Below are 22,158 nucleotides of genomic sequence, written 5' to 3'. Positions count from 1 at the left end.
GGTTCTGACAGCAGGAGAGGAGGGTCCTCTGCTGCTGGAACAGGAAAGAAGAGGAGGGTGCTCTGCTGCAGGACTCCAGCTGAGAGGAACGTCCTTTGCTGCTTCCTTTCTGCTGCACCCCAGCAGAGAAGGGTCCTCTCATCCTAGACACCAGCAGAGAGGATGGTCCTCTGCTGCTTCCTCTCAGCTGGGGTCCAGCAGAATAGTAGGGTCCTCTGCTGTTGGACGCAGCAGCAGTGGAGGGTCTTCTAATGCCAGGCCCCAGCAGAGAGGAGGGTATTCTGCTGCTCCACCCCAGCAGAGAGGAGGGTCCTCTGGTGCTGGACCCAAGCAGAGAGGGGTGTCCTCTGGTGCCCGACCCAAGCACAGGGGGGGTTCTCTTTGGCTGGACCTCAGCAGAGAGGGGAGTCCACTGGTGCCTGACCCCAACAGCTGAGGGGGGTCCTCTGGTTTCGGACCACAGCAGTGAGGAGGGAGGACCTCCACTCCCAGACACCAGCAAAAGAGCGGGGTCCTCTGCTGCCAGACCCAACAGAAGGAGGGTCCTTTGCTGCCAGACCCAGTAGCATAGAAGGATCCTTTGGTGTTGGACCCCAAGAGCAGAGGGGGTTCTCTGCTGCTGGACCCCAGCAGCACAAGGCGATCCTCTGGTGCTGGACCCCAGCAGAGTGGAGGGTCCTCAGCTGCCGAAACCCAGCAGGAGGAGGGTCCTCTGCTGCCAGACCGCAGCAGCAAAGGAGGGTCATGTGGTGCCGGACACCAGCAAGAGAGGGGGTCCTCTGGTGCCAGACCCCACCAACAGAGCAGGGTCTTCTGCAGCCGGACCACAGCAGGGAGGAGGGTTCTCTCATTGCGGACTTCAGCAGGGACGGTGGTCCTCTACTGCCGGACACCAGCAGCAGGGGAGGGTCATCTGGTACCACACCCGAGCAGCAGATGAGGGTCCTCTGCTGCCATATCCCTGCAGGGAGGAGGGTCCTCTGCTACCAGAACACAGCAGAAGGAAGGTCCTCTGTTGCCAGACCCCAGAAACAGAGGGGGGTCCTCTGGTGCCAGACCCCAACAGCTGAGGGGGGTCCTCTGGTGCCCGACCACAGCAGCAGAGGGAGGACCTTCACTCCCGGACACCAGCACAAGAGGGGATTCCTCTGCTGCCAGACCCAGTAGCAGATATGGGTCCTTTGGTGTCAGACCCAAGAGCAGAGGGGGTTCTCTGCTGCCGCACCCCAGCAGGAGAGGAGAGTCCTCGGGTACCGGACCACAGCAGCATAAGTGGTTCCTCTGGTGCTGGTCACCGGCAGGCGGGGTCCTCTGGTGCCAGAACCCAGAAGCAGTGAGGGGTCCTCTGCTGCTCGTCCCCAGCAGGAGAGGAGAGTCCTCGGGTACCGGAACACAGCAGCATAAGTGGTTCCTCTGGTGCTGGTTACCGGCAGGCGGGGTCCTCTGGTGCCAGAACCCAGAAGCAGTGAGGGGTCCTATGCTGCCAGAAACAGTAGCAGAGGGAGGACCTCTGCTTCCGGACTCCAGCAGCAGAGGAGTGTCCTCTGCTTCAGGAAACCAGCAGAAGGAGGGTTCTCTGCTGTAGGACACCAGGAGCAAAGGGGAGTCCTCTGGTGCTGGACCTCAGCAATAGAGGGGGGTCTTCTGTTGCCAGAAACTAGCAGCAAAGGAGGGTCTTCTGCTGCCGAACGCCATTTGAAGAGGGTCACCTGCTGTTTCCTCTCTTTGGGGCCCAGTCGGGGACAAGGGTCCTCTTCAACTTCCTCTGTGCTGTGGTCCAGCAGCAGAGGAGGGTCCTCTGGTGCTGGACCCCAGTAGAAGAGTAGGGTTTTCTGCAGTGTCCTCTCCTTGGGGTCCAGTAGGCAACGATGGTCCTCTGAAACTTCCCCTCTTCTGTCGTCCAGGAGCAGAGGACGGTCCTCTGCTGCAAGAGTCCAGCAGAGGAGGGTCCTTTGTTGCTACCTCACCGCTGGGGTCCAGATGCAGGAGAATCCTCTGCTGCTGGAACACAGCAGAAGAGGAAGGTCCTCTGCTGCGGGACCCCAGCTGAGTAAAGGCTCCTCTTCTCCTTTCTCTCTGCTGTGCCACAGCAGAGAGGAGGGTCCTTTGCTGCTGGACCAAAGCAGAGAGTAGGGTCCTTTGCTGCTTCCTTTCTGCAGGGGTTCCTAAGCAGAGGAGGGTGCTCTGCTACCGGACACAACAGCAGTGGAGGGTCCTCTGCTGTAGTACAACAGCAGAGAGGAGGGTCTTTCGTACTAGTCCCCAGCAGAGAGGATGGTCCTCTGTGACTGAACCCAGCCGGGAGGTGGGGCCTCTGCTGCCGGACCCCAGCAGAGAGGAGTCTTCTGATGCAGGACCTGAGCAGCACAGGAGGCCCTCTGATGCTGGAATAGAAGTAAACGAGGGTCATCTGCCGTCGGACCCCAGATGGCAGGAGGGTCCTCTGCTGTATGAACCCAGCAGCTGAGTAGCGTCCTCTGCTGCTGGACCCCAGGAGTAAGGAGGGTCCCTGCTGCTCGACCCCAGCAGAGACTAGGGTACTCTGGTTTCGGACCTCAGCAGAGAGGGGTGTCATCTGGTGTCAGACCCCAGCAGCAGAGGATGGTCCTATTCTGCCGTACCCGAGCAGGGAGGAGGGTCCTCTGCTGCCGTACCATAGCAAGGAGGAAGGACCTTTGTGGCCGGATCCCAGCAGCAGAGTTGCGTCCTCTGGTGCCCAACCCAAGCAACCTGGTAGGGTCTTCTGGTGCAGGACCTCAGAAGGAAGAAAGGTCCTCTGCTGCCAGACCACAGCAGCAGAGAGGGGTACTCTGGTTCCGGATCCTAGCAGCAGAGTGGGTGTCCTCTGCTGCCAGACAATAGCAGCAGAGGGGGATCCTCTTGTGCTGGAACCCAGCAATAGAGGGGGGTACTCTGCTGCCAGACAACAGAAGCATAGGGGGATCCTATGGTTCCGGAACCCAGCAAAGAAGGGGAGTCCTCTCCTGCTGGATCCCAACAGCTGAGGAGTGTCCTCTGGTACCAGACCCCAGCAGAGAGAAGGGTCCTCTGCTGCCAGACGCCATCACAAGATTAGGTCCTCTACTGCGTCCTTTCTTTGGGGTCCAGTATGGGACAAGGGCTCTCTGCAACTTCCTCTCTGCTGTGGTCCAGCAGCAAAGGAAGGCCTCTGCTGCAAGGGTGCAGCAGCAGAGCAGCTGCTCTGGGACGCCAGCAGCAGAGCAGCATCCTCTGCTGCCAGACCACAGCAGCACAAGGGGATTCGCTGCTGTCGGATACCAGCAGCAGAAGCTAGTCTTCTGCTGACGGACGCCAGCAGCAGAGGGAGGTCCTAAGCTGCAGGACGCCAGTAGCAGAGGGGGTTCCTACAGTACCGGATGCCAGCAGATGAGGGGGGTCCTCTGGTACCGGATCCCAGCAACAGAGGAAGGTCCTCTGGTGCCAGACCCCAGCAGTAGAGGAGTGTCCTCTGGGCCCGGACCCCATCAGCAGGGAGGTGGGTCCTCTGGTGTGGAACCCCAAGAGCGGAAGTGGATCCTCTGGTGCAGGACCACAGAAGAGAGGAGGGTCCTCCACTGCCGGACCCCAGCAGAGAGGAGGGTCCTTTGCTCCCAGACCTCAGCAAAGAAGAGGGTGCTCTGGTGCCAAACATCAGCAGAGAGTAGGGTCCTCTGCTGCTGTACCTCAGCATATAGGAGAGTCATTTGCTGCCGGACTCAGGCAGACAGGGGGGACCCTGCTGCTGGACCCAAATCCATCAGGGAAGAGTGTCTCTGGTGCTGTACCCCAGTAGAAGAGGAGGCTCCAATGCTTCCTGATGCTAACACTGAGGAGGGACCTCTGCTGCCAGACCCCAGCAGAACAGGAGTGTCCTCTACTGCTTCCTCGGTTTGATGCCCACCTGGGGAGGAGTGTCCTCTGCAGCTTCCTCTCTGTTGGGGTACAGCAGAGAGGAGAGTCCACTGGTGCCGGACCCCAGCAGAAGAGGAGTGTATTCTCCTGCGTCCTCTACCTGGGGTGCAGCATGAGGGGAGTGTCCTCTGCAACTTCTTCTCTGCTGTGGTCTAGCAGCAGGGGAGAACCTCTTTGCAGGGGTCCCGCAGAAGAGGAGGGTCGTCTGCTGTTGGACCCCAGAAGTCAGGAGGTTCCCCGGCTGCCATACCCCAGCAGGGAGGAGAATCCTCTGCTGCCGGACTTCAGCAGCAGAGGAGGATCCTCTGGTGCCAGATCCCAGGAGCAGAGGAGTGTCCTCTGCTTCCAGACCCCAGCAGGGAGGAGGGTCATCTGTTGCCGGAACTCAGTTGAGAGGAGAGTCCTCTGTTGCCGGAACTCAGTTGAGAGGAGAGTCCTCTGCTGTCAGATCCCAGCAGGGAGGAGTGTGCTCTGCTGCCGGACCCCCTCAGAGAACAGGGTTCTCTGCTTCGTCCTCTCTTTGGGGTCCAGCATGAGACGAGGATATTCTGCATCGTCCTCTCTGCTGAGGTCCAGCTGCAGAGGAGGGTCCTCTGCGGCTATATCACAGCATGGAGGAGGTATCTATGCTACTTCCTCTCTGCTCCACCCCAGCACTGTGGAAGATCCTCTGCTGCCAAACAACAACAGCTTGGAGAGTCCTCTGCTTCCGGACCCCAGCAGAGAGGAGGTCATCTGCTGCCAGACCCCAGCAGAACAGGAGGTTCCTCTGCTGCTTCCTCTCTTTGTTGTCCAGCAGGAGCGGAGGGTCCTCTGCTGCTTCCTCTCTGCTCGGGTCCATCAGCAGACGAAAGTCCTCTGCTGCTGAAATCCAGAAGGAGAGGAGGGTCCTCTGCTACCAGACTCTTGCAGAGGGGAGGGTCCTCTATTTCTTCCTCTCTGCTGGAAAGTAGCAGACAAGTGTCCTGTCGTGCTAGACCCCAGCAGAAAAAAGGGTCCTCTGCTGATGGACCAAAGCAGCTGAGGAGGCTCCATTGTTGCCAGACTCCAACAGCAGAGGAGTGTCCTTGTGTTCCGCACCAAAGCAGCATAGGATGGACCTCTGGAGCCGGACCCCACCAGCATAGGAGGGTCCTCTGGTGCCAAAAAGCAGCAGAAAAAGGGTCTTCTTCTACCGGACCCCAGAAGCAGAGTAGCTCCTGTGGTTCCGGACACCAGCTGCAGAGGTGGGTCCTCTGTGGCTGCTGGACCCCAGCAGCAGAAGGCAGTCCTCTGCGGCTTCCTCTCTGCTGCGGTCCAGCAGAGAGGATGGTCCTTTGGTGCTGGACCACAGCAGAGAGGAAGGACCTCTGATGCTTCCTCTCTGCTGGTGTCCAGCAGCAGAGATGTGGGTCCTCTGTTGTGGGACCCTGCAGGGATTAGGGTCCTCTGCTGCCGCACCCAAGCAGGGTGGAGGGTCCTCTACTGCCGTCTCCAGCAGGGAGGATGGTCCTCTGCTGCTGAACCCCAGCAGGGAGGAGGTTCCTCTGCTTCCGGATTCCGGAAAGTTTTCAGGGTACCTCATCTGCGAACCATCAGTGCTAATCAGCTGGTGTGTGATTCCAGTCTCAGAGGGTCCATGGACATGCTGACGTGGGACCCCAGATTCCACTGGGATTGGGGAATGCTGAATTAGGATCGAGGTCCAAGAGGGCTCGTGGGTACACAGACATGGGACTCCAGGTCTCACGGGGCCCATGGGCACACTGATGTGGGACTCCAGCTCCCAGAGGGTCTGTGTGCACATTCATATGGGACTCCAGCTCCCATAGGCCTCGTTGGCTTACTGACTGGGACTCCAGGTCCCTCAGAGCCTCTGGGGTCCGTGATGTGGAACTCCAGCTTGTAGTTCTCCTTGTGCCCTAGGTTGTACCTTGCTGGTGAAGATAGTCAGCCACTTCCTGGCACAGAGTCCTGGCCTGATGCAAGGCCACAAGCGTCCTTCACCCTCTCCTGATCCTTCATATGTAGGCTGTTCGGCCTTGGAGCCCAATCTTCAAGGGACACATATAAAGGAATTCTGTCCAGGATTCCCACCTGACACTAGGATGGCTGGGGCTGGACCTTCTAGTGCTCAAAATGCCTCAGCCAACCAGGGTAGAAAGGGCAGCTTATGCGCCCTCCCATGGCCAGCAGGACTCACTGCAGGACGCTCCTCCAGGCTCTCCTGCACAAACAAGGGAAACAATCCCAGCCTAAGAGAAATTCACTCTCAAGCACACTCTTTGGAGAGGTTGCACAGAAGTCCCAGGACAGAAGCCTCACTCACAGCCTTGGGGTCTGCATTGGCAGACAAAAGCAGACTTCAGTCACAGCACAATCCCTACCACCCAGGACAGCAGCTTTCTTTCACTTCCTTCCCTCCTGCATGCCTGTCTGAATCTGTCCTGTTTTGTTTGAAGCACAAAGGAACAGAGAGGAAGAGACAGAATCTTTCTTGCATTTGCTGCCTCTCTTCCCCAGGGACCACCACCAGAGCCAGATGTGGCTGGGCCAGGACAAGCCTGGAAACAAGCAGCTTTTTCCACATGTCCCACAGGGGCACAGCACACAGGGGCACAAGCCCCTGCGCCATCCTCCACTGCTCTCCCAGGAGCATCGGCAGGGAGCTGAATTGCAGGGGAAGCAGTCAGGACTTGAAACAGCACCCATACAGGCCATCTGCCTGGCAGGCTGAGGCTTGAGGCCCTTGGACACCACACAGTACCCCCCCAACCCGCTCCACCGATTCCACCCCTAGCACCATTCTTCAGCAACTCCTTCACCAGGCCTCTGAATGTACTTGTCCTCCAGTCTTGCATAACTTTTGCTGTTGCGTGATGAGAGAGCAGAGGGCACCAACAGGGCATCCAGGCATGCTGCTACTCTACCTGTCTAATGAGATGGACCTCTGTGGAGAGTACACGTCAGCTGTTGAGGTGTCTTGTGGCAGGTGGCACATCAGTGGCAGCTGATGGTCCCCAGGTGGCCTGAAAGAGAAAGAGTCTTGAATCCAGGATGCCCCTGGAGGATGGTGAAGCATTCCCTGGTGAATGAAAGTCCAATGGCATTTGGTAGGGGGTTGTGGGGCCAAATTCCTGCCTCCAATGCACATGATGGCGATGCCTGACCCCCCTCCCCCAAGTGTTTCCTAGACAGCACCGAAGAAGGCAAAATGGGCCTCGTGAACCCATGCCTGCCTATGGCATGGGAGGGCCTATTTTGTGCAGGCCTTGGTTGCTCCCAGGCCACCGTCCTACCTGCTGGAAAGTGGGACTGCATGTCCCAGGGTGCTCTCGCAGAAGCTAAGGCCTGGGACTTCCTATTCCAGATGACTGGTGTCCTTTGGTGCTTACTTGTCCTTCCACTGTTCCATCCTTAGAATCCCACAAGCCCAGACACCACCCAGCTAGGCAGAGGAAGGCCGAGTGCTGTATCACCCTAACTGCCACCCCACACATGCAATAATACATGAAGGCCTCTCTGCAGCCCATCGGGGAGCAGTTGCACTTGCTAACGAAAGCCCAGGCCCTGTCCCCAAGGGTGCTTTGTGATGAAAGGGGGTAGTGGCAAGGTTTCTGGGGAGCTCATCTGCGAAAGATCAATGCTATCCAGTCAGTGAGTAACTCCAGGTACCAGAGGGTCCTTCTGCACACTGACGTGGAACTCCAACTCCCAGAGTGCCTGTGGGCACACTGACGTTTGTATCAAGCTCCTACAAGACCCATGGGCACAGTGACATGAGACCCCAATTCCCAACAGGACACATGGGCATGCTGAACTAGGACTCAGTATCCCAGAGGGCCCATGTGCACACTGATATGGGTCTCCTGCTCTCAAAGTCCCATGAGCACGCTAATGTGAGTCTCCAGCTCCCATAGGGACTGTGGGCACGCTGACATGGGACTCCATCTACCACAGGGTCTCTGTGTGCCCTAATGTGGAACTCCAGCTCCCAGAGCTCTCCCCATGTCCTATGTGCTATCTTAAAGGTGAAGGCACACAGCCACTTCCTAGCACAGAGGTCCAGGATGATGCAAGACCACAATCTTCCTCAACCCCCTCCTGGACCTTCGTTTGCAGGCTTTTCAGCCTTACCCCAATCTTCAAGGGACAAGTATCCAGGAACACTCTCCAAGACCCCCACCTGACACTAGGATGGCTGGGGCTTGGCTGTCTAGTGTTCAAAAGGAATGAGCCCAACCAGGGGGAGAAAGGGCAGCTTATGCGCCCTCTCGTGGACAGCAGGACTCACTGCAGGACGCTCCTCCAGACTCTCCTGCACAAGAGAAACAAACCCGCCCTGAGAGACATTCACTCTCAAGAACACACTTTGGAGAGGTTTCACAGGAGTCTCAGGATGGAAGCCCTACACACACTCTTGGGGTCTGCATTGGCAGACAAAACCAGTCTTCAGTCACAGCACAGCACACAGCACACAGCACACTCCCTGCCAGGAGGCCAATAGCAATCTCTCTCTTCTTGCCTTCTTGCCTGCCTGCCTGAATCTGTCCTGTTTGCTTGGAGCACACAGGAACAGAGAGGGAGAGAGAGAGCAATCTTTCTTGCATCTGCTGCCTCTCTTCCCCAGGGACCACCACCAGAGATAGATGTGGCTGGGCCAGGACAAGCCCGGGAACCAGGAGTTCCCTCCACATGTTCCACAGGGGCACACAGGCACAGGGGCACAAGATCCTGCGCCATCCTCCGTTGCTCTCCCAGCACCATCGGCAGGAAACTGGACTGCAGAGGATGCTGCCAGGTCTTGAAGCAGCACCCATACAGCTGAACTGCACACAAGCCTCGCAGGCTGAGGCTTGACACCTTAGGACCCCTCCCCAACCACCAAAACCCGCACCACCCGACAACATCCCTTACCAGTTTCTTCTGCAGCTCCTTCAACAGGCCGGTGAAAGTACCTGTCCCCCTTGCTGGCACAACTTTGGCTGTTCCGTGCTGAGAGAGCAGCGGGCACCAACAAGGCATCCAGGCATGCTGCTACTCTACCTCTCCTGGTGAGAAAGCCTCTGTGGAGAATACACGTCAGCTGTTGGGGTTTCTTGGTTCAGGTGGCACATCAGTGGCAGCTGATGGTCCACAAGTGGTCTGCAGCAGAAAGAGTCTTGATTCCAGCATGCCCCTGGAGGAGGGTGAAGCATTCCTTGGTGAACAAGAGGGCAGTGGCTGGTGGTAGGAGGCTGTGGGGCTAAATTCCTGCCTCCAATACACACGACCGAGATGCCTCATCTTACAAATGTTTCCTATGATGCCCTGAAGAAGGGAAAATGTGTTTCCTCTAGCAGAACCAGTTTGTGGATACGGCGAAGGTCTGTGCATGAGTCTCCGACATGGAGAACAGAGATGGTGGAAGTCTCTGAAGTCTCCCCATTTTGCTCTTTCCCCTCTCCTTGTTTGCTCTTTCGCCCACACCCTCATCTACAGAACATTGCATGCAGCTGAGCCCAATTAGACCAGGTGCTTTTAGCCCCAAACCCGTTCCCCTAGTGCTCAGCTTAACGAGTGCTAATCATCTCCTTTGCCCACACAATAGGACCGCATTTTTGTTTTAAAGCTGACTTGAATGTGCCTGTCTTAGGTTGTAGACTCTCAGGTTATCAGCTTTACCCTTCATCGGGAATCTCTGTAACATGACAGAGACCCTGTCTTAGGTTGTTCAGTGCCTGGTCCATCTTACCTGTCACTGGCTGCCATTCAAGCATTGCCTGCTGCAGATGCACAAACCATACTCAGGGAGGCAGGTAACCCAGTTCCATGGCTAGGAGTGTTTTTAACTTGGTAGCAATGAGCAGACAGCAGTTCCCGGGCTTGGGAAAACATAGCAGTACACAGGTGAAACATACATAAAACATATGATGGGGAACAAGAGGCCCTGACATAGGAGTGTCTTTAGCTCGGTAGCAACGAGCAGACAGCAGTTCCTGGGCTTGGGAAAACATAGCACTACACAGGTGAAACATACATAAAGCATATGATGGGGAACAAGAGGCCCTGACCATAGGAGTATCTTTAGCTCGGTAGCAACGAGCAGACAGCAGTTCCCGGGCTTGGGAAGCATTTTGCACTTGCATAGGTGTTGCACACAAAAAGGCATACGATGAGGTACAAGAGGCCTAGACCCAATCTCACAGCCTCTGCTGTTCCTCTGCCAACAGATCAACCCGCAGTTACAACACAAGGGTGCCCACCCAGCATGTGCATCAGTAAAGTCGTTTGTTCCATAACTCTGGCAGTCTGTACCTCAACCTTGTTCATTGTCACCAAGGTAACTGGTGGTGGCGGCTGCTGATGTACTGACTATGGTGGTCGCCATTATGCCAGTCTCTTTTATTCTTTATCAGGCCAACAGAGGCCTCTCCGTCAGTCCCAACAGACACAGGCAGGATTCAGGGAAGGGGCTGAAGAATAGCAGAATTGCAATTGCCATTCCAGCACGCTGTCAGGGTGCACTGGAACGTGGTGTCATTTACTTCAGAGGTGTTTTCTGTATGTGAGAGAGAAACATGGGGATAACACAGGCAGACACAAGCTTCAAATTCAAGGAGCTGAGGTTCACCCACGTGAGCGAGTCCTCAAGTTCAGAGGAATGATGGAACTAATAGATTCCACAGGAATCATTGCATTCCTAAAGAAGGGAAAACGGGGTGCTTGCCAGTCATGTCCAAACCCCACAAAGCTGCCACGTAGAGAAGGTGGGTATTTTCCCTGTGGTAATAACAGGGGAATGATAAGCAAAAGCACGGGCAGAGATTATGCTATTAATAAAGGGAGGGCCAGACCCCCAACAGCTGGGGTCACACATCAGACAGTCTGATAGTCTGGTTAAAATGGAAACTGGCAGGAAATGTCGGAACCTGGTGCTCATAGCAGAAAGACAAGATAAAGAGAGGGGTGCTTCACAAATACTAACATACTTACATAACATATAAAGGCCTAATATACCTGCCTGAGGGGGAACCTCTCACAGAGGCCCCAGCAGAGATGGGGAGGGATTCCGAGGGGGACCCTCGGGCTGAGGACCCAGCAGAGGGGTTCCTGAGTGGGACCCTCTCACTGAGGACACAGCACAGAGAGAGGGGAGGTCCAAGGGGTACTCTCGCTGAGGCAAGAGCAGAGGGGGGTCCCAAGAGGGAACCTCTCGCTGAGGCCCCAGCAGAGAGGGAGGGTGGTCCGAGGGGGAACATCTTGCTGATGCCCCAGCAGAGAGGGGCCCTAGGTGGTCCCTCTCTTGCTGAGGCCCCAGGAGAGGTGGTGCCCAGGGGGACCCTCTCGCAGAGGACCCAGCATAGAGGTAGTGAGACTCAGGGGTTCCTCTCACTGAGACCCCAGAAGACGGGGTCCTGAGCGGACCCTCTGGCTGAGTCCCCAACAGAGAGAGGGTCGGGCTCTGATGATCTCTCTCGATGAGGCCCAGGCAGAGAGATGGGGATCTGGGAGGACCCTCTCGCTGAGGTGGCAGCAGAGCGGGTACTGAGTGGAATCCTCTCACTGAGGCCACAGCATTGAGATAGGAAGGGTCCGAGGGGGACACTCTCGCTGAGGCTTCAGCAGAGGGGGTCCCGAGTGGGACCCTCCTGCTGAGGCATCAACAGAGAGGGAAGGGGTTTCCGGTGGTCCATCTAGCTGAGGCCCCAGCAAAGGGGGTCCCGAGTGGTACCTTCTCGCCTAGGCCCCAGCAGAGAGGTTAGGTGGCTCCGGGTGTCCCTCTAGCTGGGGCCCAAGCAAAGGGGGTCGCCGGAGTTCCCCCTCGCTGAGGCCCCAGCAGAGGGGGTCCCAAGGGTGACCCTCTCGCTGAAGCCCCAGCAGAGAGGCAGGGGTCGCCAGGGTTCCCCCTAACTGAGTCCCCATCAGAGGGGGTCCCAAGGCGGTCTCTCTTGCTGAGGCCCCAGGAGAGGTGTTCCCCAGCGGAACCCTCTTGCGGAGGACCCAGCAGACAGAGTGTGGGACTCAGGGGTCTCTCTAACTGAGGCCCCAGAAGACGAGGTCATGAGGGAGACCCTCTGGCTGAGTCCCCAACACAGAGAGGCTTGGGCTCTGAGGATCTCTCTCGCTGAGGCCCCAGCAGAGAGGTTCCGAGGGGGTCTCTCTCGCTGACACCCCAGCAGCGAGGGAGGGGTTGCCGGAGGTCCCACTAGCTGAAGCCCAGGTAGAGACAGAGGGGGGTCTGAGGACGACGATCTCGCTGAGACCCAGGCAGAGGGGCTCACGAGATGGACCAACTTGCAGATGCCCCAGCAGATAGGGAGGGGATTGGGGGGCCAAGGGTCCCTCTCACTGAGGCCCCAGCAGAGTGGGTCCCGAGCAGGACCTTCTCGCTGAGGCCCCAGCAGGTAGAGAGAGAGAGAGAGAGAGAGAGAGAGAGAGAGAGAGAGAGAGAGAGAGAGAGAGAGAGAGGCGGCTGATGGTCCTTCTCCCTGAAGCCAGAGCAGACTGGGTCCCGAGGGGGAACCTCTCGCTGAGGCCCGAGCAGCAAGGAAGGGAGGGTCCGAGGGGGACCTTCTCCCTGAAGCCCCAGCAGAGTGGGTCTCAAGGGGGACCCTCTTGCTGAGGCCCCAGCAGGAGAGGTCCCAAGGTGGACGATCTTACTGTGGCACCAGCAGAGGTGGTCCCGAAGGAAAACCTCTCGCTCTGGACCCAGCAGAGGGGGTTGCGAGGGTGACCCTCTCTCTGCGGCCCCAGCAGCGAGGGAGGGGAGCACCGGGGTCCCTTTTGCTGAGGCCCAGCAGAGGGGCTCCAGAGTGTGACCCTCTTGTTGAGGCTCCAACAGAGACAGAGGGGTTATGAGAGGGGTACCGTCTTCCTGAGGCCCGAGAACATGGGGTCCCAAGGGTTACCTTCCTGCTGAGGCTCCAGCAGAGAGGGAGGGCGTGTCCGAGGCGGACGCTGTCACTGAGGTCCCAGCAGAGATGGAGGGGTGCTCGGGGGTTCGTCTCGCTGAGGCCCCAGCAGCTAGGGAGGGGGACTCTGGGAGTCCCACTCGCTTATGCCGCAGCAGACGGGGTCCCGAGAGGGACCCTCTCTCAGAGGCCCCAGTAGAGATAGAGGCTCTGGCTGGGAGGGTCCCTCTAACTGAGGCCCCAGCAGACGGGGTCCCGAGGGGGACAATCTTGCTGTGGCCCCAGTAGAGGTTGTCCCGAGTGGGGCTCTCTCACTGAGTCCCCAGCAGTGAGGGTGGGAGGGTCTGAAGGTGACCCTCACCCTGAGGCCCCAGCAGCTAAGGAGGGGACTCCAGGGGTGCATCTCACTGAGGCCCCAGCACAGGGGGTCCTGAGGGGTATCCTCTCGCTGAGGACCCAGCAGAGAGGGTAGGTGGCACCAGGGGTCCCTCTCGCTGAGGCCCCAGCAGAGGGATTCCAGAGGAGGACCCTCTTGCTGAGGCCCCAGCAGCAAGAGAGTGGTTGCCGGGGGTGCCTCTAGCTGAAGCCCAGGCAGAGGGGCTCCAGAGGGTAACCCTCTCATTGAGGCTCCAGCAGAGACGGAGGCGGTGTCCGAGGTGGACCCTCTTCCTGAGGCCCAGCAGAGGGGCCCTGAAGGGTACCTTCTCGCTGAGGCTCCAGCAGAGAGGGAGGGGGCGTAAGAGGGGGACCCTCTCACTGAGGTCCCAGCAGAGATGGAGGGGAGCTGGGGTCAGTATCACTGAGGCCCTAGCAGCGAGGGAGGGTGCTCTGGGGGTCCCTCTCGCTTAGGCCCCAGCAGGCGGGGTCCCGAAAGGGACCCTCTCCCAGAGGCCCTCTCTGGCTGGGAGGGTCATTCTCGCTTAGGCCCCAGCAGAGAAAGGTTCCCTCTCGCTGAGGCCCCAGCAGAGGTTGTCCCGAGTGGGACCCTCTCACAGAGGCCCCAGCAGAGAGAGGGAGGGTCCGAGGAACACACTCTCACAGAGGCCCCAGCAGAGGGGCTCCCCAGGGTGACACTCACTGAGGCCCCAGCAGCTAGGTAGGTGGGCTGTGCTGGTCCCTCTTGCTGAGTCCCTAGCAATGGAGTCCCGAGGGGGACCCTCTCACTGAGGCCCCAGCAGAAACAGAGAGAGAGAGAGAGGAGGACGGGGGTCCCTCTCGCTGAGGCCCCAGCAGAATGGGTTCGGAGAGGGACCCTCTCGCTGAGGCACCAGCAGCGTGAGGGTTCTTCTTGCTGATGCCCCAGCTGAGGGGGTCCCAAGGGGGACACCCTCGCTGAGGTCCCAGCAGACAGAGATGTGCGGTCCGAAGGGGACCCTCTTGCTATGGCCCCAGCAGAAGAGGTCCCAAGGTGGACAATCTCGCTGAGGCCCCAGTACAGGGGGTCCCGAGTGGTCTCTTTTGCTGAGACCCAGCAGTGAGGGAGGAGTCGCCAGGGGTTCCTCTCACTGAGGCCCCAGCAGAGGGGGTCCCTAGGGGGTCCCTCACTGAGGCCCCAGCAGAGACAGGGGGGGGGTCCAAGTGCTAACTTCTCTCTGGGCCTCAGTAAAGAGAGAGGGGGGGGGATGTCAATTGTCCCTCTCGCTGAAACCCCAGCAGAGGGGTCCCTATGGAGACCCTCTCGCTGAGGCCCCAGCAGCGAGGGAGGGGGCGCTGGGAAACCCTCTCGATGAGGCCCCAGTAGAGGGTGTCTCAAGGGAGTTCCTCTCGATGAGGCCCCAGCAGAGATGGAGGGGGTATCCGAGGGGGACCCTCTTCCTGAGGCCTGAGGAGAGGGGGGTCCCGAGGGTTACCTTCCTGCTGAGGCTCCAGCAGAGATGGAGGGGTGCTCGGGGGTCCATCTCACTGGTTCCCCAGGGTGACCCTCTTGCTGAGGCCCCAGCAGAGAGAAAGGGGGGTCTGAGAAGGAACCTCTCGCTGATCCCAGCAGAGGGGGTTCCGAGGGGTACCTTCTCGCTTAGGCTCCAGCGGAGAGGGAGGGGGTGTCCCGCTGGGGACTCTCTCGCTGTGGCCCCAGCAGAGATGGTGGTGTGCTTGGGAGTCCTCGCTCAGGCCTCAGCAGCAGAGGGGGGCGCTGGGGGACCCTCTCGCTGAAACACCAGCAGAGGGGCTCTCAAGGGAGTCCCTCTCGATGAGGCCCCAACAGATGGGATCCCGAGGGAACACTCTCGCTGAGGCCCCATCAGAGAGAGAGAGAGAAAGGGGTGGTTGTGAGTCCATCTCACTGAGGCCCCGGCATCGAGTGAGTGGGGCTCTGGGGTTCACCTCGCAGAGGACCCAGCAGAGAGGTAGTGGGACTCAGAGGTTCCTCTCCCTGAGGCCCCAGAAGACGGGGTCCTGAGCGGACCCTCTGGCTGAGTCCCCAACAGAGAGAGGGTCGGGCTCTGATGATCTCTCTCGTTGAGGCCCAGGCAGAGAGAGAGGGGGGTCTGGGGGGACCATCTCGCTGAGGCCCCAGCAGAGCCCGTCCTGAGTGGAATCCTCTCACTGAGGCCACAGCATTGAGAGAGGAGGGGTCCGAGGGGGACACTCTCGCTGAGGCTCCAGCAAAGAGGGTCCAGAGTGAGACCTTCCTGCTGAGGCATCAACAGAGAGGGAAGGGGGCTCCGGTGGTCCATCTCGCTGAGGCTCCAGCAAAGAGTGTCCCGAGTTGTACCTTCTCGCCTAGGCCCCAGCAGAGAGGTTAGATGGCTCCGGGTGTCCCTCTAGCTGAGGCCCAAGCAAATGGGGTCACTGGGGTTCCCCCTCACTGAGGCCCCAACAGAGGGGGTCCCGAGGGAGACACTCTCGCTGAGGCTCCAGCAGAGTGGGTCCCGAGTGGTCCCTTTTCGCTGAGACCCCAGCAGAGAGGTTAGGTGGCTCCGGGTGTCCCTCTAGCAGAGGCCCCAGCAGAGGGGGTCGCCGGGGTTCCCCCTCGCTGAGGCCCCAGCAGAGGGATTACCAAGGGGGATCCTCTCACTGAGGCCCCAGCAGAGAGAGAATGGTCGCCAGGGTTCCCCCTTTCTGATTACCCAACAGAAGGGGTCCCGAGGGGTTCCCTCTCATGCGTCCCCAGGAGAGGTGGTTCCCAGGGGGACCCTCTCGCGGAGGACCCAGCAGAGAGAGTGTGGGACTCAGGGATCCCTCTCACTGAGGCCCCAGAAAACAGGGTCTTGAGGGGGACCCTCTGGCTGAGTCCCCAACACAGAGAGAGGGTCGTGCTCTGAGGATCTCTCTCGCTGAGGCCCCAGCACAGAGTGTAGGTTGCACCGGGGGTCCCTCTCTCTGAGGCCCCAGCAGAGGGATTCCAGAGGGGACCCTCTCACTGGGGCCCCAGCAGCGAGGAATGGGTCCGAGGTGGTCCCACTAGCTGAAGCCCAGATAGAGAGAGATGGGGGTCCGACGAGGACCATCTCGCTGAGACCGAGGGAGAGGGGCTCATGAGATGGACCATCTTGCAGATGCCCCAGCAGATAGGGAGGGGATGGAGGGGGGGGCCAAGGGTCCCTCTTACTGAGGCCCCAGCAGAGTGGGTCCCCAGGGGACCAGCTCTTGCGGCTCATTTGGAGAGTGAATCATCGGACGGAAGATCTTTCTCTCTGTCTCTTCTCCTCTCTGAATATCTGACTTTGGAATAAAATACATAAATCGGTTTAAAAAAAAAAAAAAGGTAGGGCAGCATCGGGTACCCTCATGGCCACCAGGACTCACTGCAGGATGCTCATCCAAGGCTCTCCTGCCAAATCAATGGAAGCACCCCAGCTCAGAGAGGCATTTGCTCTCAAGGACACTCTTTTTAGAGCTTGCACACAAGTCCAATGACGGAAGCCATATGCACACCCTGGGGGTCTGCAATGACAGCTATAAGCAGTCTAGAGTCACAGCACAGCACACAGCATGCTCCCTCGCAGGAGGCCAGCAGCTTTCTGTGTTTTCCTTCCTCCCTCCTGCCTCCCTCTGTCCTCTTTTCTTGGAAGCACAGAGGAACAGAGAGGGAGAGACAGAATCTTTCTTGCATCTGCTGGCTCACATCCCCAAGGACCACCACCAGAGCCAGCTGTGGCTGGGTCAGGACAAGCCCAGGAACCAGGAGCTCCCTCCAGATCTCCCAAAGGGGCACAGGGGCACACAGGCACAGGGGCACAAGCCCCTGCAGCATCCTCCGCTGCTCTCCCAGGAGGATCGGCAGGGAGCTGGACTGCAGGGGAATCAGCCAGGATTTGAAGCAGCACCCGTACAGGCCATCCACCTGGCAGGCTGAGGCTTGACCCACTGGGACAATTCCCTGCACCACACCACACCACACCAATCCTTGCGGGACCCTTCAGCAGCTCCTTCACCAGGCTGCTGAAGGTGCCTGTCGCCCTGGCTTACACAACTTATGCCGTTCCGTGCTGTGAGAGCAGCCAGTACAGATGAGGGATCCAGGCATGTTGCTACTCTACCTGTCCTGGGGAGAAGGACCTCTGTGAAGAACAGATGTCAGCTGTTGGGATGTCTTGTGGAAGATGGCACATCAGCGGCGGCCGACGGTCCACAGCTGACCAGCAGGAGGAAGAGTCTTGAATCCAGAAGGATCCATGGAGGAGGGTGAAGCACTCCCTGGTGAACAAGAGGGCAGCAGCATCTGGCTGGAGGCTGTGAGGCCAAATTCCTGCCTCCAAAGCACATGACAGGGATGGCTGACCCCTCAAGTGCTAGCTAGAGATAGGAAAGGCAGCTTTGTGCACCCTGTTGTGTGCAGGAAGCACAGGCCCTGAAAGCCCTACCTTGTGCGGGCCTTGGTGGCTCCCCGGCCATCATCATATGTTCTGGGGAGCAGGGCTGCATGTTGCAGGATGCTTTCTTTAGCAGCTAGGGCCTGGGACTTCCTATTGCAGATGGCTGTTGACCTCTGGTGCCTACTTGCCCATCCACCTGGCTCCTGGCTTAGGAGCCCACATGCCCAGACACCACTCAGCTAGGCCAAGGCAGGCCGAGTAGTGTATCACCCTAACCACCACCCAACACATGCAAAAATACATGAAGCCGGGGTCCATCAGCGTTGCCTAGTGGCCAAAGTGCTTGCCTTGAACGCACCGGGATCCCATATGGGCACTGGTTCTAATCCCGGCTGCTCCACTTCCCATCCAGCTCCCTGCTTGTGGCATGGCAAAGCAGTCGAGGACGGCCCAAAGCTTTGGGACCCTGCACCCACATGGAAGAGGTTCCAAGTCCCCAGCTTCTGATTGGCATGCACCAGCCATTGCGGCTCACTTGGAGAGTGAATCATTGGACAGAAGATCTTCCTCTCTGTCTCTCCTCCTCTCTGTATCTCGGACTTTGTAATAAAAAAAACAAGGTCCATGAAGCCCTGTTGGCAGCCCATCAGGGAGATGCTCCACTTGCCAAAGAATTCCCGGAGTCTGCATGTTGGGTGCTCTGCAAGGAATGTGGTTGGCGGTAAGGTTTCCCGGGACCTCATCTGGCGAAGTACAACCCCAGTGTGCTGGTGTTTAACACCAGCTCTCAGAGGGCTCTGAGGATGCAGGCATGGGACTCCAGCTCCCTGAGGGCCTGTGGGCATGCTGATGTGAGAGTCCATCTCCCAGGGTTCTTTAAGTGCCCTGCTATTAAAGGCACCCTGACACTTCCTATCACAGAGGCCTGGGCTGATGCTAGGCCCCAAACGTCCTGCACCCCTCCTGGGCTTTGGTATGTGAGCTGTTCGGCCTTGGAGCCCTGATCTTTCAACAGCACGTGTACCAGAATACTGTCCGGGACCCCCACCTGATGCTAGGATGGCTCGGGTTGGACTGTCTAGAGGTCAGAAGGCCTGAGCCCACCAGGGGTAGAAAGGGCAGCTTGTGGCCCAGCGCGGTAGCCTTGCAACTAACGTCATCACCTTGAACGAGCTGGGATCTCATATGGGCACCGGTTCTAATCCCGGCTGCTCCACTTCCCAACCAGATCCCTGATTGTGGCCTGGGAAAGCAGTAGAGACTGCCCAAAGCTTTGGAAACTTGCACCTACATGGGAGATCTAGAACAGGCTCCAGGTTCCTGGCTTTGGATCGGCATGCACCAGCCATTGTGGCTCACTTGGGGAGTGACTCATCGGACGGAAGTTCTTCCTCTCTGTCTCTCCTCCTCTCTGTATATCTGAACTTGGAATAAAATAAATAAATGTGTAAATAAGAAAAGAAAAAAAGAAAAGATAGAACGAACGGCGGATTTGGGCGCCCTCTCGTGGCCACCAGCACTCAGTGCAGGACGCTCCACCAAGGCTCTCCAGCATGGATGAAGGTCCTCTGCTGCCAGACCCCAGCAGGAAGGAGCGTCCTCTGCTGGCAGACCCAAAAAGAGAGGAGGGTCCTGTGCTGCAGGACCCCAGCAGAAAAGAGGGTCCTCTACTGCCGGAAGCCAGCATAGAGGAGGATTCTCGGATATCGGACCCAACAGAGAGGAGGGTCTTCTGGTGCTGGATCCTAGCAGCGAAGAAGGTCCTCTGGTGCTGGAACTCAGCAGAGAGGAGGGTCCTGTGCTGCAGGACCCCAGCAGAGAGGAGTTTCCTTTGCAGCAGAGGAGTTTCCAAGCAGCAGAGGAGGGTACTCTGATGCAGGACCCTAGGAGCAGAGGACGGTCCTCTGGTGCCGGACAAAAGCAGGGAGGATGGTCCTGTTGTACCGGACCCCAGCAGCAGAGGAGGATCCTCTGGTGCCGGAACACAGCAGAGAGAGATTCCACTACTGTCGGACCCCAGCAGAGAGGAGGCTCCTTTGCTGCAGGAACACAGCAGAGAACAGGGTCCTCTGCAGCCGCACCCCAGCAGAGGGGAGGTTACTCTGATGCTGAACACCTGCAGCGGAGGGGGGTCTTCTTCTGCTGTACCCCAGCAGAGAGCAGGGTCCTCAGCTGCCTGTCCCCAGCAGGAAGGAGTGTCTTCTGGAGCCTGACCCCAGCAGAGAGGTCCTCTCCTGCTTCCTCTCTTTGGTGTTCAGCAGGATAGGAGGGTCCTTGGCTGCTGGACTCCAGCAGAGAGAAGGGTCCCCTGCAGCATTTTACTCGCTGGACCCTAGCACAGACGAGGGTCCTCATGTGCTAGACCCAGCAGAGAGGAACGTCATATGGTGCCGAACCCAGGCAGAGAGGTGGGTCCTCTGCTGCTTCCTCTTTGTTTTGGCAGAGCAGAGAGAAGTGTCCTCTGGTGCTGGATCACAGAAGAGAGGAGGTCCTCTGCTGCTTCCTCCCTGCTGGGGTCCAGCAGAGGAGGTCCACTGCTTCCGGACCCCAGCAGTGAGTGGGTCCTCTGCTACTGGACCCAGCAGAGCGAAGGGACCTCTTTTGCCGGACCCCAGCAGAAGAAGAGGGTCCTCTGCTCCCCGATCACAACATAAGAGGAGGGTCCTCTGCTGTGGCCTCTCTTTGAAGTCCATGAGGTAACGAGGTTCCTTTAGAACTTCTTCTCTGCTGAGATCCTGCAGCAGAGGAGGGTCATCTTCTGCAGGGGTTCAGCAGGAGAGGAGGGTCCTCAGCTGCTGGAAGCAAGGCAAAGTGGAGTGTCAACTGCTGCCAGACCCCAGCAGGGAAGTGGGTCCTCTGCATCGGTACCCCAGCAATACAGGAGTGTAATCTGCTGTCAGACCCCAGTAAAGAAGAGGGTCTTCTTCTGCTGGACCCCAGCAGAGAGGAGGGTCCTCTGTTGCTTCGTCTATGCTGGACACCCGCAGTGAGGAGAGTCCTCTGGTGCTGGAACCCAGCAGAGAGGAGAGTACTCTACTGCTGGACTCAAGCAGAGAGGACGGTCCTCTGCTGATTCCTCTCCACTGGGGTCCAACGGAGAGGAGGGTCCTATTTTTCCGGACCCCAGCAGTAGAGTAGGACCCTCTGCTGCCCGACCCCAGCACAGAGGTGTTCTCTGGTGCCGGATCCCTGCAGAACAGGGAAGTTTTCTGCTGCCGGACCCTGCAGGGACGAGTGTCCTCTACTGCCGGACCCCGCAGGGACGAGTGTCATCTGCTGCCGGACCACAGAAGGAAGGAGGGTCCCCTGTTGCCAGACCCAGCAGAACAGGAGGGTCCCCTGCTGCTTCCTTCTTTATTGTCCAACAGAAGAGGATTGTCCTCTGCTCCTTTCTCTCTGCAGGAAAACAGCAGTGAGGGGGAACCTATGGTGCCAGGCAGCAGCAGAGAGGAGGATCTTGTGCTGCCGGACCCCAGCAGAAGAGGATGGTCCTCTCCTGCTGGACGCCAGCAGAGATGAGGGTCCTCCTCTGGGCTCCAGCATAGAAGAGAGTCCTCTGCTGCTTCTTCTCTGCTGGACCCCAGCAGAGAGGTGGATCCTCTGGGGATGGACCTCAACAGAGAGGAGGGTCCTCTACTGCTGTACCCCAGTAGAGAGGATGGTCCTCTGCTGATTCCTCTTTGATGGGGTCCAACGGAGAGGAGTGTCTTATGCTGCCGGACACCAAAAGCAGAGGATGGGCATCTGCTGCTGGACATCAGCAGCAGATGAGGGTCTTCTGTTGCCGGACCCCAGCAGAGAGGAGGGTACTCTATTGTTGTACCTCAGCAGAGAGGATTGTCCTCTGCGGCTTTCTCTGTGCTGGGGTCCAGCAGAAAGCAGGGTCTCTGATGCTGGACCCCAGAAGAGAAGAGGGTCATCTGATGCTTTATGTCTGCTATGTTCATTCAGCAGAGGAGGTTCCTCTGCTGTCTGAATCCAGCAGGAAGGAGAATCCTCTGCTGCCGGACACAGCAGGAACGAGGTTCCTCTGTGGCCGGACCCCAGCAGCAGAGAAAGCCTGAATCCCAGCAGGGAGGTGGGTCCTCGGCTGCCAGGCCCCAGCAGGGAGTAGGGTCCTCTGTTGCCAGACCCCAGCAGAGAGGAGTGTTCTCTGCTGCGAGACCCAGCAGAGAGCATGGTCCTCTGCTGCCGGACCCCAGCAGAAGAGGAGGTTCCTCTGCCGCATCCTCTCTTTGGGGTCGAACAGGAGTTGAGTGTCCTCTGTACTTCCTCTCTGCTGGGGTCCAGCAGCAGAGGAGGGTCCTATGATGCAGGTGTCCCGCAGGAGAGTAGGAACTCTGCTGCTTAAACCCAGCAGAAGTGGTGTGTCATCTGCTGCAGGACCCCAGCAGAGTGGAGGTTACTGTGCTGCTTCCTCTGGTGCTGGACCCCAGCACAGAAGAGGGTCCTCTTGTGCTAGACCAGTGCAGAGAGGGGGTCCTCTGCTGCCGGACCACAGCAGGGAGGAGGGTTCATTCTTCTGGACCTCAACAGGGACGATGGTCCTCTGCTGCCCGACCCCAGTAGGAGAGGAGGGTCCTCGGCTGCCGGAAACCATCAGAGAGGCGGCACCT

Source organism: Ochotona princeps, chromosome 2, assembly GCF_030435755.1.
Source record: "Ochotona princeps isolate mOchPri1 chromosome 2, mOchPri1.hap1, whole genome shotgun sequence".
Lineage (NCBI taxonomy): Eukaryota > Metazoa > Chordata > Mammalia > Lagomorpha > Ochotonidae > Ochotona > Ochotona princeps.
This window is presented reverse-complemented; position numbering follows the sequence as displayed.